The sequence below is a fragment of the Crocuta crocuta genome, unplaced genomic scaffold, assembly GCF_008692635.1.
Source record: "Crocuta crocuta isolate KB4526 unplaced genomic scaffold, BGI_CrCroc_1.0 scaffold147, whole genome shotgun sequence".
Taxonomy (NCBI): Eukaryota; Metazoa; Chordata; class Mammalia; order Carnivora; family Hyaenidae; genus Crocuta; species Crocuta crocuta.
In genome coordinates, this window is record NW_027532594.1 from 6,948,296 (window position 1) to 6,965,692 (window position 17,397).

General features: G+C 43.4%; 1 long non-coding RNA gene across 1 annotated transcript; it reads right to left on the reverse strand.

Moving 5' to 3' along the window:
- Positions 1 to 1,172: 1,172 nt before the first annotated feature.
- LOC144244710 (uncharacterized) lies at positions 1,173 to 17,393 on the reverse strand. Its single transcript, XR_013339031.1, has 2 exons — positions 17,253 to 17,393; positions 1,173 to 1,813 (listed from the first exon to the last, which is right to left on the reverse strand). It is a non-coding gene; the product is annotated as an uncharacterized LOC144244710 (long non-coding RNA).
- Positions 17,394 to 17,397: the final 4 nt, after the last annotated feature.

The window sequence follows — 17,397 nt, forward strand, 5'->3', positions numbered from 1 at the left end:
TAGGAAAGATGCTACAGTGACGGACTGGAACTGGGAAAATGCGGTACGAACAGGTGTATGTGCACACTTGCACCGGGGGCAGGGATACAGATGTGTCCGTACGTCTGTTTCCTAGCTCTGCCCCTCCAGGCCCCTCTAGAGGGCCTAGAAGCAATGATATTCTAGGAGCCATGAGTATACCTCCATATTCAACCTTGTCACATCAGGGACTCAGAGGTAGATAAGCGGCTAGAGACGTCCCTGTATTTTAAATGTAAAATGCAACGCTAGCAAAATGGAGTTGCAGGGGACACTCAGGGAAATCCTATAATACCTTCTAATTTTATAGGAAGAGACAAGCTTGTTTTCAGACGTTAAACAAGAAGAAAATAAATACCCGTAATCCCTCATCCAGAGGTAATTAATTGCCTTTATCATTACAGAATGTATCCTTTACGACTGTATCTATGGAAATGTTTTTGCAAAAGTGAGGAAATACTAAACGTGCTATTTTTTGCAACATGTTTTTTTCACTTGGTTCTTGTAAATACCTTTTCACGTTGCATTCATTCTGGCTCTTGTTGGTGACAAAAAATTAAACCTGCTTTAAGCAAAAGAGTGAAAAGTTCAGGTGTCATCTGACATCAGATATGGTAGAATCTAGGATTGAATCACGCCATTGCTGAGTTTGAGACCCACAAGTGGTATGGAGTTTACTTAAAAAAAAAAAAAAAACAACCCAGAATGCTGCTATGACTACTTTAATATAAATTTTCTTCTACATTTCTGATAATTTTCTTAAACTGAGTTTCCCAGAATGGGATTACTAAGGTAAGATGAATGAATGCTTACATTTTTTATGCATATGCAGTTCTGAGGTTTTCAATCCAAAAATTTTTTTAAATGTTTATTTATTTTTGAGAGAGAGAGAGAGAGAGAGCATGATCAAGTGAGCTGGGGCAGGGCAGAGAGAGAGGGAGACACAGAATCAGAAGCAGGCTCCAGGCTCTGAGCTGTCAGCACAGAGCCCGATGCGGGGCTTGAACTCACCAACCTGATCATGACCTGAGCCGAAGCTGGATGCTTAACTGATTGAGCCACCCAGGCGCCCCTGAGGTTTTCAGTCTAAATTAATGAATCCTAGACATGATGCAAATGTGTACGTTCTCATCACATGATTAAAAAAACAACACTTTAGTGGACCGAAATATTTTTGTAATTTAACTTACAGCTTCACTGATAAACCCAAGGGTAGGTGGACACAGAAGGCATCAAAAGTTGGCTTGCTGGCAGGGTGGTGTGGCCTGGCCGTAGGTGAGGTCTTTGTCAGGAGAGCAGCAGGAAACAATCTTCCGGAGCCCAAGTGAGCAGAGGCTGGCGGGTAGATGTGCAAACAGAGGTAGGGAGCTACTGCTGGCCTGCGGCCTGGGGTCTGCTTCTGGGAAGATGGGGGGCAGGTGGTTCCTGGGCCCAGGTCCGGTCTGTGACATTGTCATAGCCAAGGGACTATGCATGGTGGCGGCAGAGCACCACTCACGGAGATGCCTTCAATCTCATGCTCATGGCTGTTAGACTGTGCAGCAAGGGCAAGAGAAAGCAAAATGCAGCAAAAAGGAACCAGGAGGAGATGCCCCTTTCCTCCTACAAGGTCCCTCCAGCGCCCTCTGGGGAGGGGTTTGACAGTGCGCTCACAGGAAAAGAGAAATGCCTGAGTCCAGTCTGTTAGTGCAGAGCAGGTCCTTCAGGGTGAACGTGGAGCTCAGAAGCAATCAGTTGATAACTAGTTGACATGATGCTAAAAGCTACCAATAACTGCTCACTTGAACCTTTTGACCTACAGGAGAATTAATTTCCTTTTACAATTAAATATTGAGAAACTCAGGTGGTCAGTACATGCTGTGGGACACCCCTGATGTGACAGTGACAAATGTAACACATTCTAAGAATTTGTGGACCAAGTCAGACAACCTCGCCCCTAAAATGAAAGGAGGGAGTTCACATTTTGAAACTAAGAAGAATCAACCTTAAATGGATATGAGTAGCTATCTGTGGAAATCTTCTGTGTAGATAACATACTACAGTAATGATTTATAAAGATGCTGCTGATAAAACTAGGATGCAATCTAAATCTCAGACGGGCCTAGGTCATCTCCTTGAAAGGAAAGATAGAAATCTAAAATCCTAACAATCAGGACTAAACTGATGGGAAGACTCGTAATTCAGAAGTCAACGACATTGTTAAAAAGAGCTTTAGAGGGGGTCCTGGGTGACTCAGTCGGGTTAAGTGTCCGACTTCAGCTCAGGTCATGATCTCACGGTTTAGTGGGTTGGGGCCCCGCGTCAGGCTCTGTGCTGCCAACAAGCTCAGAGCATGGAGCCCGTTTCCGGATTCTGTGTCTCCCTCTCTCTCTCACCCTCCCCCGCTCATGCTGTACTCTCTCAAAAATAAATGTAAAAAAATTTTAAAAAGAGCTTTAGAGGGTAAGAATTTGTTACTACACCCCCAAGGCTTCTACAATTCTGATTTTGATAATACAGCCAAAACATAAGCTTGACTGACACTGGGAAAGGCCAATTGATCTGGTTCTAAAGTTCTAAGGGCATATAGCAATTCCTTCTCCTCAATCTTTTGCTCTCATAGAGAAACTTGAAATACAGTGGTCAGCAAACTTTTTCTGTAAAGGGCCAGATGGCAAATATTTTAGGCTTTTTGGGCCATGAGGTCTCTGTCACAACTACTCAATTTGGTCACTATAGTGCAAACCAGACCATACATGATGTGTAAATAAATATGTGTGGCTTTATTTACAAAAACAGGATGTGGCCAGAGAGGGCCTGTGGGCTTCACCTGCTGACCTCTACCTAACCTATCATTGATCTGACCAGACTGGTCCAACTAGCCAGGAAGGAGTGCCTTGGGAATAGATGCAGGGCATATCGCGCTGTTTACAGATCAGCACCTTTGGGTGTGGTCATATCAGTCAGTTCTGGATGAACTAACAGTTTCTTCGTTCTTAACCTTGGAAAGTTAAGGCTAAGAAAGTTAAAGCTAAGACTAGCTCATCTGTCTCATTCATTTACCATTCTCTCTCTTTCTCCCTCTCTCAACCTCTTTTCACCATCTGTAAATGACAGCACCAATATACTAATTTTTATTTTTATTATTAATAAGATTTAATATGGATTACTAACCAAACAGGCTTTTCTTTAGGTTTAGTTGTCAGTTTATATGCATAAGAGAAAATATCCAGTTATAACAATTCAGCTATTATCATCAAGAGTTGTTATCTGCATTAAAAACACAAACTATTATGAAAGATTATATTTTTGTCATCTTGGGGAGCCATAATTAAATACCACAGACTGGATGTCTTAACAGGTTTTTATTCTTCATAGTTCCAAAGTCTGGGAAGTCCAAGATCAAGGTGCTAATTCAGTTCCTTGGGAAGGCATTCTTCCAGGCTTTCAGAAGGTTGCCCTTCTCTGTGTCCTCACAAGAGAGCTCACTGGCCCTGGTCTCTTCCTCTTTTTATAAGGACACTAATCCCACCATGTGGTCCTACCCTCATAAGCTGATCTAAACCTAATTACCCCCCAAACAGCCCACCTCCAAATACTAGCACAGGGGGGTTAGGGCATCAACATAACTTTGCAGGGCAGGAACAGAATTTAGCCCATAGCATATTAATTTTGCTTCTTTATGAAACTGTCATCAAAGAGGCCACAAAAGAGTTGAAAACCTAACCAGGAAGCTCCAATAAACTGTTACCGAGTAATGCTTTCAAGTATATAATTAATGTTCCCTAATAGTCAAGGAACATAGGAAAACAATAAACTATTCGTGGTAACTGACATTACAGAAGCCAGACAGAAGCCGGGCTTTAGGAATATGCTATTTTGGGCCACCTTAACTCCTTATTCTTGTGGCTTCTCAAGCCCCTTGTTGGGCTTTTCAGTTTAGCTCCTATTCTTCACGAGACCGTTTGGCTTAACAACTCAGTTTGACTCAGTCTCATGGATTTTGACTATTTTGGCTCCCTTCCCAGGTTGCCAATAGGTCTACCCACTGAAATAATAGATAAGAAGCATTTCCGTCTCAAGTTAGTGGTCAGAGCTGACCGTGACCCAGCCTGGGTTGGATGAACATTTTCTATACATAATTTCTCCCTGTGAAGAGTCCTCAAAGCTAGACTTAAGATCTTAGGGTCCTATTTTTCACGTCATTTGAGCCTTTACTGTATTAAGATTAGTAGAAAGGGGAGAGGGCTTGGTGGGACAGGGAGTAGTTTAGTTCACTTAACATTTCCTTTTTAATTTTATAGTGAGAGAGAGTGAGTGGGGAGAGCGGCAGAGGAAGAGAAAGACAGAAGCAGGCTCCACACTCAGCACGGAGCTGAGGTGGGGCTCCATCCCACACTCAATGGTAGCACCACCTGAGCCGAAATCAAGAGTCAGATGCTCAACAGACTGAGCCACTCAGGGCCCCAAAAATGGTTTATCTTGAACACAAGTCCCCTAACTCTCTCCACCTTCCAACCAGATTGTTATCTTACGCTTTCTTTTTTTTTTTTAAATTTTACTCTCTATCTATCATCTATCTATCTATCTATCTATCTATCTATCTATCTATCATCTATCTATCTATCTATCTATCATGTCAGAGAGAGAGAGAGGGAGCATGAGTGGGATAGAGGGAGAGAGGGGGAGGGAGAAGACAGAAAGAGAGAAAGAGAGAGAGAACCTTAAGCTCCACACTCAGTGCAAAGCCTGACTCGGAGCTTGATCCCATAATTCTGGGACCATTACCTGAGCCAAAATCAAGAGTCAGACGCTGAACCGACTGAATCTCTCAGGAGCCCTACCTTACACCTTCTTCTGTAGAAATTCTGGAGCCACCATTGAGCATGTATACTCAGAAGAAAATACACACACACACACACACACACACACATGCACACACACACACAGTCATGGGACTGTTGCCTCCATAGCCACCTTTCCATTCTCACCAAGCCACTCTGGTGCAAATGTAATGAGCACTTTGCTAATCTATGTAATAAAACCGCTAAAGCTATTTCTCTTTCTCTAGTTTCTTCCGATTCCAGTTCAACTGGGCTGATACTGCCTGCTCGTGTTCTTAGTCCTCTGCATTCATCGTGATACTCTTACTACTCAGAAACCTTTGACAGCTTCCTAAAGTCAAAAGATTATGTGTTCAGTTGATTTTCAAAGTTCTTCACAATTAGCCCCTAAATGCCTTTCCAGACTTACCTATTACTCTCAGAGAACTTTCCACTTGGTAAAGGNCATGGGACTGTTGCCTCCATAGCCACCTTTCCATTCTCACCAAGCCACTCTGGTGCAAATGTAATGAGCACTTTGCTAATCTATGTAATAAAACCGCTAAAGCTATTTCTCTTTCTCTAGTTTCTTCCGATTCCAGTTCAACTGGGCTGATACTGCCTGCTCGTGTTCTTAGTCCTCTGCATTCATCGTGATACTCTTACTACTCAGAAACCTTTGACAGCTTCCTAAAGTCAAAAGATTATGTCTTCAGTTGATTTTCAAAGTTCTTCACAATTAGCCCCCAAACGCCTTTCCAGACTTACCTATTACTCTCAGAGAACTTTCCACTTGGTAAAGGTGGTCAACTTATTTTTAAATCACTGTAGATGGTCCTCACCTTTGGGCCTCTCTTAGTGCTGTGCCCGTGCGGAATCCTGACTCAAATCTCACGTCTCTTGAACCCCACCACGGTGCCTGGTGCACACAATGCTTGCTTTTCTCTTGGTCCTTCAGCTACCCCACTGCGATTTCTCTGTGCAGATTCCCAAGCCTTTTCTGCCTCAACTCTCTACTTTGACATATTTTGAATAAGATGTCATATTTTGAATATTAAATCCTTCCTTCACTGATGTAGGGCTCATGCTCAATTCTTCCTAGATGTATACAATGGAATTTTTCAGTGACTCTCTTTCTATCTTAGTTTTGGTTACAACAATTTTGTTAAAGAATTATAGAAACACTGCACCTATGATAATCCCTTTTTATAATTACCTGTGGCAAAACTTTGAAGGATAACCCCAGTCTGAAGGTTTGAAGGAGGGAGTAACAATATTACTGGTATACCGGTTTCAAGTTGCTTTTTTACTACTGGGACAAAAATGAGTAAGAAATGGTTTTAAACAGATGAAGTTACTTGCTGCTCTTCTGAAAGTCAGAGTTGCAAGGGACCTCAGAGATCATCTACTCTAACCCATGCATTTGGACAATGAGGCTGAGGAAAATTACATCATTATCCAAAAACACGACTGTGACTCTGTAAATCCAGTGTTTGCTCCATAGGAATTACAGGTGATCACCTGGGTTTTAAAACCACACACTCCCTTGGGGCACCTGGGTGGCTTAGTCGGTTAAGCGTCCAACTTTCGCTTAGGTCATGATCTCGCAGTTCGTGGGTTCGAGCCCCGCGTCAGGCTCTGTGCTGACTGCCAGCTCGGAGCCTAGAGCCTGTTTCAGAGTCTGTGACTCCCTCTCTCTCTGACCCTCCCCTGCTCACGCTGTCTCTCTCTCTCTCTCTCTCTCTCCTAGAAATAAATAAAAATATTAAAACAACAACAACAACAAAAAAACCACACACTCTCCTAATTTTCCTCTTCTCTTCGTCTCCTTTGGAGGAAACTCCTCGCCTTCCCTACCTTTATAGGTGGCACACCCTCAGGGCTTACTGAGTCCCTGGCCCTCTTTGGTCTATACTCACAACTGAAGCAATCTTACCCAGCGACACAGGGTTAAATGCCATCTATGTGCTAACTCCCAGTTTATATCTAGTGCTTCCTCCTTCTACTGAGTTGAATATTCGGCTGCCCACTTGATGCTTTCATTTAATTAAATAATATCACAATCTTTACATGTTCAACCTGAATTCTTGATTTTCTTCCATGTCCCAGGAGAATCTGTGCTCCTTCCATAACAATCTTTCCCATCTGAAATAAGAGGACTTTTATTCACCAGTAGCTTAGGGAACAGACTCTTGGGGGCTCTTCTGAACGCTCTTCCCAGTAAAGCCTGGAATTTGGCCTTCTGTGTCTATCTTGGCATTGCTTAATTTTAGCCAGAATCCTGTTGGCATCTGATTGGGTCCCTCAACCTCTACTGTTCCCCTGGTGATGTCTGATCACCCTGGCCCACCTTCAGCAAGAATCCTGTTGGGTTGGTTTAGCCAGAATCCCCCCTTACCCCTGATGTTTCCTCCTAGTAATTTTCCAACCTACCCCCTGCACCCAATCCCTTGGCTATAGATTCCCACTTTTCCTTGTATTAAAATTGAGCCCAGTTCTGGGCGCCTGGGGGACTCAGTCAGTTAAGTGTCAGACATTGGCTCAGGTCATAATCTCATGATTGGTGAGTTGGAGCCCCGCATCAGGCTCTGTGCTGACAGCTCAGAGACTGGAGCTTGCTTTGGGTTCTGGGTTTCCCTCTCTCTCTGCCCTTCTCTGCCCCCTCGTATTCTGTCTCTGTCTCTCTTTCAAAGATAAATAAATATTTAAAAAAATAAATAAATAAATAAAAGTGAGTTCAGTTTTATACTGAGGTCTTCGTGCTCCTCCGTCCCCCTCTCCCCCACAATTGCAATAGTCACTGAGTAAAATCTGTTTTTATGGCTTCAACTACTATCCAGCTCTGGTTTTTCTTTGACATAAGTAAAAAAAATCCTTGAAGTCATTTCTTAAAATATTTTCTATACACTTTCTCTCACATACCCAGTCCATCAGTGTGAAAAGTAAGGGAGATGATTCATTTTCAGAAATACCAAATAAAAGCTGTCTAATTAACAACAGGTTTACAGCCTATTGGAAATATGTATGAACTCTGCACCCCCAAACACACAATGGAGTCCCAAGCCCTTAGACACTTCACTTCCCAGTTCTTCTTCCACTCTCCATTTTGCAGGCTTGTTTTCGTGGGCGTTGCAATGAGTGCGCCAAAGAGCAAAGGAGGGGCTGAAAGTCTCTGCGTCATTTCAGGGAAAGTACGTTTGTTCCAATCAGACTACCCTTGGCCTTATTTGAACATAGGCGACTTCCGGGTAAGGCTGTAACCTCTGTAGTACTCAGCCAATGAGGAACCAGGGGAGGGACTTGCATGCTAGGAGATAAATGTGTGTTATGACTGCCCAAGTGTGCCTGTTCATCAGACACCCCCTCTTGCAAGAACATTGATTAGAGCCTGGCTTTACTCTGCTCCGAGTCCCTCCTTTGATTGGGTCAGTGGGCTTATTTCTAACAAATGGCAAACACTACTGTTTTTAGCTTCAATAACTTCCCAAATCTGACCACTCTCACAAATATCTGAGCCTAACCAAATAACTTCTACAAATATCGGAACCTAACCAAATAACCTCTCAATTAGACCTCCATTCTCTTGGCTCTCCATCCTGCTCCTCTCTAGTGTATTCTTCCAACACGTCCAGAGAGTCCTTATCATAAGGCCAAGGTGTGTACCTAGGAACCCTGCTTGCTCTCATTTTCTATCAACTCTCCCTTCATTCATACGGCCCCAGTCACATTGGCCTTTTTACTTTTCAAACACACCACACTCACTCGCTCCTGCTCCCAGAGCCTTGTCCCCGCTGCTCTCTCAGTCATGCTCTTCTGCATGGCTGGTTCTCTCACTTCGGTTAGGGCTCCGTCCAAACGTCACTCCCAGGAGCGTTCCCCAACACTACCTTAGTTAAAAATGCCCCCTCTCATACAGAAATGCTGATGCATAGGAGCACATGTACCCCAATGTTCATAGCAGCACTCTCCACAATAGCTAAAACATGGAAAGAGCCTAAGTGTCCATCAACAGATGAATGGATCAAGAAGATGTGGTTTATCTATACCATGGAATACTACATGGCAATGAGAAACAATGAAATCTGGCCATGTGTAGCAACATGGATGGACCTTGAGGGTGTTATGCTGAGCGAAATAAGTCAGGCAGAGAAGGACAAATATCATATGTTTGCACGTATAGGAGGATTAGGAGGAACTTGACGGAGGAACAAGGGGGAGAAGAAGGGGGGAAATGGTGGGGGAAAGGGAGAGAGGCAAACCATGAGAGACTCTTGAATGCTGACAAAAACTGAGGACTGATGGATGTGGGGGGGAGGGGGGATGGGCATGGAGGAGGGCACTTGTGGGGATGAGCACTGGGTGTTATGTGGAAACTAATTTGACAATAAACTATTTGTAAAAAAAAAAAATGTCCCCTCTCCATCAGTCTCTACCCCCTTTGTTCTTCTGTAGGGTACTGTCACCATCGACACATTACAAATGCCTTTGTTCATTTTCTACCCTGTCCAGGAGAGCAAGAATTTTTGTCTGTTGTTTCATTGTTAGATCAATGACTGGCACGGACTAGGTATTTAATAATTGTTTAATGACTAAATCAATGACCAGGTGGGCTTTTATTTAGTTTGCTTATAAATTAAAAAAAATACTGTTACCGGTGTTTGTTCCTAGTTTAGCAACCCAATAGTCCCTGTCATTGTGGGGGCTTCTGCAAAGGAGCTGGACTTTTTCCAGGCAGGTCGTAGCAAATGCGGTATTAGATGGCAGAGATTACACAAGCATGGCTTTGCTCTGGGGCAGAGGAGCACCCAGCTCCGGATAAGTGGCTGCCCCTGTGTACAGACAGAGTGACGATCATATTTCTTCCAGAGCACTTAAAGCCCTAAAGTAGTTTCCTTTTTTATGCAGACGATTCTAATTGCTCCTGAAGCACTGAGTACATTAAGAAATGTTAGTCTGTTTCTATTAAGCCTCTACTAGGCAAGCTCTCAACTTTGGGTTGCTTTGTTTTTATTCTCTTGATAAGTTGATTTTGGCTAATAACAGTACAGTACGCCAAAGATTTTATCTGATCAAAATAGCATAGGAGACTATTGTGATGGCAGATCCAAGAGTTCTATAGTCTTGAATGTTGCAATGAATCCAGTTAAAGGAAATTCTAAGTTTATATATATATATTTTTAAACTTTTTTTTAATGTTTTATTTATTTCTAGGAGACAGAGAGAGACAGCGTGAGCAGGGGAGGGTCAGAGAGAGAGGGAGTCACAGACTGAAACAGGCTCCAGGCTCTGAGCTGACAGTCAGCACAGAGCCCGACGCGGGGCTCGAACCCACGAACCGTGAGATCATGACCTGAGCGAAAGTCGGACGCTTAACCGACTATGCCACCCAGGCACCCCTCTAAGTTTATATTTTTTAAAAATAGGAATTTTAAAAATCAGTAAGTTCTTATTTTTAATGAGATAAAAAATTCCACCAGACACTGAACACCAAAGTCAGATCCTTTCAGTATTATTTTGAACTTTTCAAAATACATAGCACAAACAAAAGTTATTTCGCTGAAATTAAATCTTTGTGAGAGCTGGCTTTAATAGACTGCTTTTTTAATGTTTTTGAGAGAGAGAGAGAGAGAGAGAGAGAAGGAGAGGCAGAGAGAGAGGGAGGCACAGAATCAGAAGCTGAGCACAGAGCCTGACGTGGGGCTCAAACTTATGAACTGTGAGGTCATGACCTGGACCAAACTTGGATGCTTAACCAACTGAGCCACCCAGGTGCCCCTAGATTGAGTTTTTAATGCCAGAGTTAAAGAATGATCATTTACATAGAGGCTTCTTTGAGGCAACAGGCTTGAGCAATGGAAGGTAGAAAGGGCCCCCAGTGACCCCCTGGCTGAATACAGGCAGGCCCATCAGGCGACCCACCTCAAAATATCCAGAGGCCACACTGACCAGTGGGCTACGTACAACCTGGCAGTTACCAAAAAAGGGAGAATTCCATACGTGGCCACACTTCCTCATCTTCCCCCTTTAGGCACAGCCACCACCTCATCGCAGTCTCTCCTCTCCTGTCCTGCCTGCTGCTCCCTTGCACTGTATACTGTATTCAGTAAACGTTTATCACCTTTGTTCTGTCTCAGGTGATGCACTGTGAGATCATGACCTGAGCTGAAATCAAGAGACACTTAACCAACTGAGCCACCCAGGCGCCCTAGACACCACAATTTAGTGTACCGATAGAAACAGTTATGACACCTAGTTTTTCCGTGATGTGCTTTAAGTACTAATTAGACATTATTTGATAAGTAAAAAGAATGGTCCCTCCAGATAATAAAGGCTGAAAAGGTCCTGAGAGTGATGTGCAGTCCCCAAGCATGATCAGTCTAACATCTCACTCCTACTTGAGATAAAATTTCATGTTAAAGGATGAAAAATCTGAGGCACCTGGGTGGCTCAGTTGGTTAAATATCCGACTTCAGCTTGGGTCATGATCTCCAGGTTCCTAGGTTTGAACCCTGTGTCCGGCTCTGTGCTGACAGCTCAGAGCCTGGAGCCTGCTTCAGATTATGTGTCTCCCTCTCTTTCTGCCTCTTCCCTGCTCATGCTCTGTCTCCCTCTGTCTCTCAAAAATAAACAAATGTTAAAAAATGTTTTTAGAAAGATGAAAAATCTCCCTCCTGTTGCCATTTCACAAATATGCCAATATAAGTACCATATTAATCACTAAGGTCTAGATAGTTTCCTTTTTGATACATTATCATACAGGTTTATAAAATATCAATTGTTTCAAGGAATCAATAAAGTTATATTTATTTCAACTGAAAAAAATAGCCCTTCAATATTTTTATTTCTCCTGAATTGTCTCCCACGGAAGTTATCCTCACAATTGGCCTTAAGAGGAAACTGCAGAAGCAATACTCTATTTTATACATTTTTTTCCTTAAAAGGTGGTGAGTGACCTCTGGAGGCAATTGGAAAAAAGTATCCTTCTCCTTTCAGGAGTGAAGGAGGAGAGGTAGACTTAGAAGATCGATCCTTCCATTTAGAGGAGCTTCTGTTTTTGAAAGTTTAATCAGGATGAGTTAAACCACTTAACTTTAAAGTTAAAACCACTTAACTTTAAAGTTAGTTCAGTGACCCTCAATTCAGTTAGGTCATATTTATTAACGGTGTAATACAATGCTACAGGGGAGATAGAGATGCAAAACCTTCTGAGTTTACAGTCTCCCAGGAAACTAAAGATAAGTGCTAAAATATTTATAATACAAGCGAGAACGTGTCAGAAAATTGAGGAGTAGCGTAACCACACAGGAATTCGGATTTTTGGTTAGGGTGACCAGAGGAGGTCTGCTACATTCAATATTTCCTAAAGACCCACTGTGTGCTGGGCACTGTGCTGAAAGATAAATAAGACACAGTACCTGCCCTTTATACACTTTGAGTACATACGGTGGGGAAGATGATGCATGAAGAGGAACATTCCGTATGCAGCAGGTGGACCTTCGAAGGGATGCACAAAGGAGTGAAACTCAGACAGCCTCATGCTGGAGAGGAAGGTCAGGAAAGGCTTGCCACAGGAAGTAACACCTAAGCGGGTTCTTACAGGTAGGAAGAGTTCTGGGACAGCCTTGGCATCATAAATCTACTCTGGTCCATCTCTCCCACTCATTACAACTAAAAGCTCATGACAAAACACAGCAGCAATGGCCTGAGGATTCCGCAAAGTAACAGATTGTGAAGGGGAGGCAAAACTTGAAAAAGAAACCTGCAAGGGGGATGGGTTGCCTGGCCGCCTTTCCTTTCTCTTGTGATTTTGTCCTGAGGGGAGGCCCCAGCTGGGAACTGCTCGGCTGCAAGAGTAGATAGAAACCCTGTCCTTTATCCAGGGAAGCTGAGGGAAGGTCCCAGGAACTGAGAAAAGGTTCCTCTGTGAGTTGGAAAGCGAGGAGGGAGAGGACAGAGCCACAGAAGGTGATTCCGAATTTTGTGTAGGAACCACTTTAAGTTGTAGGTTTGTTCACTGCTGAGTTGCACTTGTTTTCAGCTAAAGCAGCAAAGCAAAGGCTTTGACAACTAAAAGTCAAACCCCAGGCCAAATCTCAGACTAACCCCTGAGTGGTACATGTTCAGGACAGACCCAGAGCAACGGAGCAGAGGCTTTGAAAACTGAACTGAGAAAGAAACTCTCACCCATGGAAGGTGACATAAAACTTGTAATGTGAATGAACTCCACCAGGTTGAAAGCCTGCTTAAACAAACATACACTCTCCAGAGGGGGATTTTAACAGGATCCAGCGTCAGCACAATGTTAACTGTCACAATGTGCAGGACGTGATAGAAAACAACCTGTGAAATAATTAATGGAAGGAAACTTTGTTTAAAATGGAGTCAAGGACAGTTGGTTAAGTGTCCGACTTCGACTCAGGTCATGATCTCATAGTTGGTGAGTTCGAGCCCCACATCAGGCTCTGTGCTGACCCCCTCAGAGCCTGGAGCCTGCTTCGGACTCAGCTTCTCCCTCTCTCTCTGCCCCTCCCGAGCTTGTGCTCTCACGTACTCTCTCTCTCTCAATAATTAATACGTAAACTTAAATAAATAAAATAAAACAGAATAAAATGGAGTCAAAAGGCCAGCAGGGGGAGCTCTCTCACCCCACCACTCACAGTCAATTGCAGATCCAACAGCAGGAGACATGCCTGGCTGTTTGGCAAGTTGGGTATTACTTCTAAATACTACTTGACTATCCTAGGAAGAAGGGAGAGAGGTTTTCCTCCTCCTCTGGCAACAGTCCAGACAATGAGAGACTGTCGCAAGTCAGCCAATGAGAGTCCACCACACTGTGAATTCTCAATTTACTCCAATGGATGTTTTGTTTATAAGAATTCTCCCAACTTCCCTCTTCCCTCTATAAAAGAGTGTTCCTCTCCTTTGTTCTCTGGACTTGCCAATGGTTTTGCGTAGCTTCCTGTCCCAGACTGCAATTCTTTGCTATTCACAAATAAATCCTTTTTTTTTTTCCCCCAGTAAAATAAATGGCTGTTTTAGTTTTAAGGTTAGCACCTGTCATACAAAGACAGGAAGCTGTGGCCAAATCCTTCGGGAAAAGACAATCACCATAACAACCCCGAGATAACACAGGTGTTGGAATTTTCAGACAAAGACTCTAAAAGGGAGTTTTAGGAGGTAAAGACAAACACACGTGACACAAATGTAAAGGCACATTTTCAACAGAGAAACAAAGTATAAAAAAGAACGGAGTGGAAATTTTGAACTGAAAAGTACAGTATCTGAAAGAAACAAATTCATTAGATAGGTATAATACATACCAAAATGGAGATGATGGAAGAAAGCAGCAGGAACTTGAAGATAGATGAGTCAATAGGAATGATCTAAACTGAAAAGCAGAAAGGGAAAAAAAGGGTGGAAAACAAAACATAGAAGCATCAGAGACCTGTGCAACAACATCAAAAGGTCTAACATACAAGTCATTTGAGTTCCAGAAGGACACGTGAAGGAGATTGAGAAAAATTATGTGAAAAAGTAATGGCTGGAAACTTCCCAAATTTGGCAGAGGGCATATCTACAGATTCCAGAAGATTGCTGGACCCCGGCACTTAAATTCAAAGAAAATCATGCCTAGATCTTTCAAAATCAAACTACCGAAAGGCAGTGATAAAGAAAAAATCTTGAAAGCAGCCAGAGAGAAATGAAACCCTACATAAAGAGCAAAGATCAAATGACTGCAGAGTCCAGGATAACGAGAAGATGCTGGAACAATGCCTCTAGGTGTGGAAAGTAAAGTACAACAAAGCCTATATCCAGTGAGAATATTTTCAGTAATGAAGGTGAAATAAGGACATTCTTAGATAAAGGAAAACTTAAAAAGCCATTGTCAGCAGACCTGCCCTAAAAAAAAAAAATGCTAAGGATGAAGGTAAAGGATACCAGAAGGAAACCTGGATTCTAGGAACTGAGGGATGAGCAGCAGCAAATTTAACTATCTAGGTTAATATAAAAATCCTTATTTTTTTATCTTAAACTTTTTTTAAAGTAGGCTTCATGCCCAGCGTGGAGCCCAATGCAGGGCTGAAACTCACAACCCTGAGATTGAGAACTGAGCTGATATTAGGAGTCAGATACTTAACCGACTGAGCCACCCAGGTACCTCTCTCTTAAATTCTTTAAAATATGTATGATTATTGAGAAGATAGGCAGGAATAAGGCTCTTAGTTATGGGAGACTAAGGTACTGTAACAAAAATCCAGTTATTTAAGAAACAGGTTTTTTCTCTCCTAAAAAAGGAGGCATTATTTCTGGCATTTCTGCTCACATTCTATTGGCATCCTTTTAATTTATTTTTTTATTTTTTTAATGTTTATTTATTTTTGAGAGGGAAAGAGAGAGAGAGAGAGAGACAGAGCACGAGCAGGGGAGGGACACAGAGAGACGGAGGCACAGAATCTGAAGCAGGCTCCGGGCTCAGAACTGTCAGCACAGAGCCCGACACGGGGCTTGAACCCACGAGTGGTGAGATCGTGATCTGAGCCGAAGTCGGGCGCTTAACCGACTGAGCCACCCAGGTGCCCCTAACTGGCATCCTTAACTGCAAATTCAGCTGGGAGATACTGTGGAGCTGGGGCAGTCATGCCCTGGGTTATAGCTTCGTTACTTAGGAAGAAGGGGCAAATGGATTTTGATGCATAGCTAGCAGCCTCTCCCACAGCGGGTGAAAGAGAAAGGAGGCATTTTGGACAAGAAGGGACAATATGATCAAAGGTATGGAATAGAGAAACAGTAAAGAGCTAATACCAATTTTGATGTTGTTGGAATGTAAATAATGAGATGAAGCTAGAGAGGTGGGTTGCAGTAGAGGAAGCTGGATTTTATTCTTGAAGACTTCAAAGGTTTTACATAGCAGACTTTCATTTCAGTGAGCTACTCAGGGGTGAAAGATGGGAGAGCAGAAGACTAGAGGAGAGAAATGTAATTAGCAACTTAGGGGAATAGTTTTGGTGAGAGCTGATAAAGTTTCAAAAGTAGGCTGTGATCATAGCATAGAGGCCTGGTTTTAGAAATATCTGGGGGCGCCTGGGTGGCTTAGTCGGTTGAGCGTCCGACTTTNGAGATAAACTGAGGAGAAAGGAAGAAGTGAGGCAGGATCTCACATGCCTTACAAAGATGGCCGGGTGGCTGGTGGTATCAGCATGGAGTATCCCTGAGCAGCAGCAGATTGATTTAGGAAAAAGAGGAGTTCGGTTTTAGGTGATAAACATAAAATATTGTGAAGCTTGAATTCCCGCAGAATATTGATTATATTAAATCTCAGTGAGAGAGCTGCAGTGTGTAGCCCAAGACCAAACTCTGGCTGGCATACAGAATCCTCTGTAATTTGCACCTAATTGAACACTCTGATCATCCTCTATTCTGTTTAACACTGTATGCCTTTTGCTTCAGCCACATCAAACTCTTCTCAGAGGCCTTCCTGGGCTCTGAAATCTAAAAGAGCATCTCTTAAATCACAGCACCTGTACTTTCCCAGGTAAACTGGGAAGGGCTTAATGTCCAAATGGATGGGGCTGGAGAGATGGGTTGCAAGGGAAATGATGAGGAGACTCAGGTTTGTAGTCTGGGAGCCCAAGTGGGTAAAAGTAATCAGGTGCAAAAGAACATTTCTGATAGACAATAAAGAACAACAGTTACATGTTCTGAGGCTGTGGTCTGATCAAAGGGCAAAAGGAATCAAAAAGCTGGAATCGGATAAAGAAGACAAGGCCTTTCCTCCTCGCCCAGAGGCATACCTTTACTGAGGGATCCTGAAAACCCAGCTCCTGCTCCACATTTTTTTTATTTTTAAAATTTATTTTTGAGAGACAGAGAGCATGAATGGGGGAGGAGCAGAGAGAGAGGGAGACACAGAATCTGAAGCAGGCTCCAGGCTCTGAGCTGTCAGCACAGAGCCTGACGCGGGGCTCGAACCCACGGACCACGAGATCATGACCTGAGCTGAAGTCGGACGCCTAACCTGAGCCACCCAGGGGTCCTTCCACTTTCTTACAATAACGGTATTCGCAGGGACTGAACCAGAGTGTACTTGAAACCTTGACTTTGGGTCCAGATTTCTCTGGAGCTACTGTTACACTGTGTATGTACAGCCCCTGATTCGCTGACTGACCTTGGGCAAGTTGCTACTCATTCTCTATGACTTAATCCTCCTTTCCATAAAACGAGGATAACGTGGAATTTGGAGTGTTGTTATGAGCGTTAATTGAGATGATGCCCATGAACGCTTTACATGAGGTTCAACAAATGCTGTGGAGTGACAGATGGACGACATAGTTCAAACGAACGAGGGCAGCAATTCTAGGAAGCTGTCTAAGGCACAGACCTCCGGGCTTCCTTTGCCCAGCGAGGACCTGGGGAGCGGTCGCAAAGCCATACCTTGCAAACCTTGGCCCGCATTTCCTCGTGACAGTGTGGCCGCGTCCTTCCTCACGACCCGTCGGGCCCCAGGCTGCAGCTTCAGCTGGCTCCGCCACGTGGCGCCCTCTCGCTGGGCCTCTGTGGGCTCAACGGCGTGTGATGC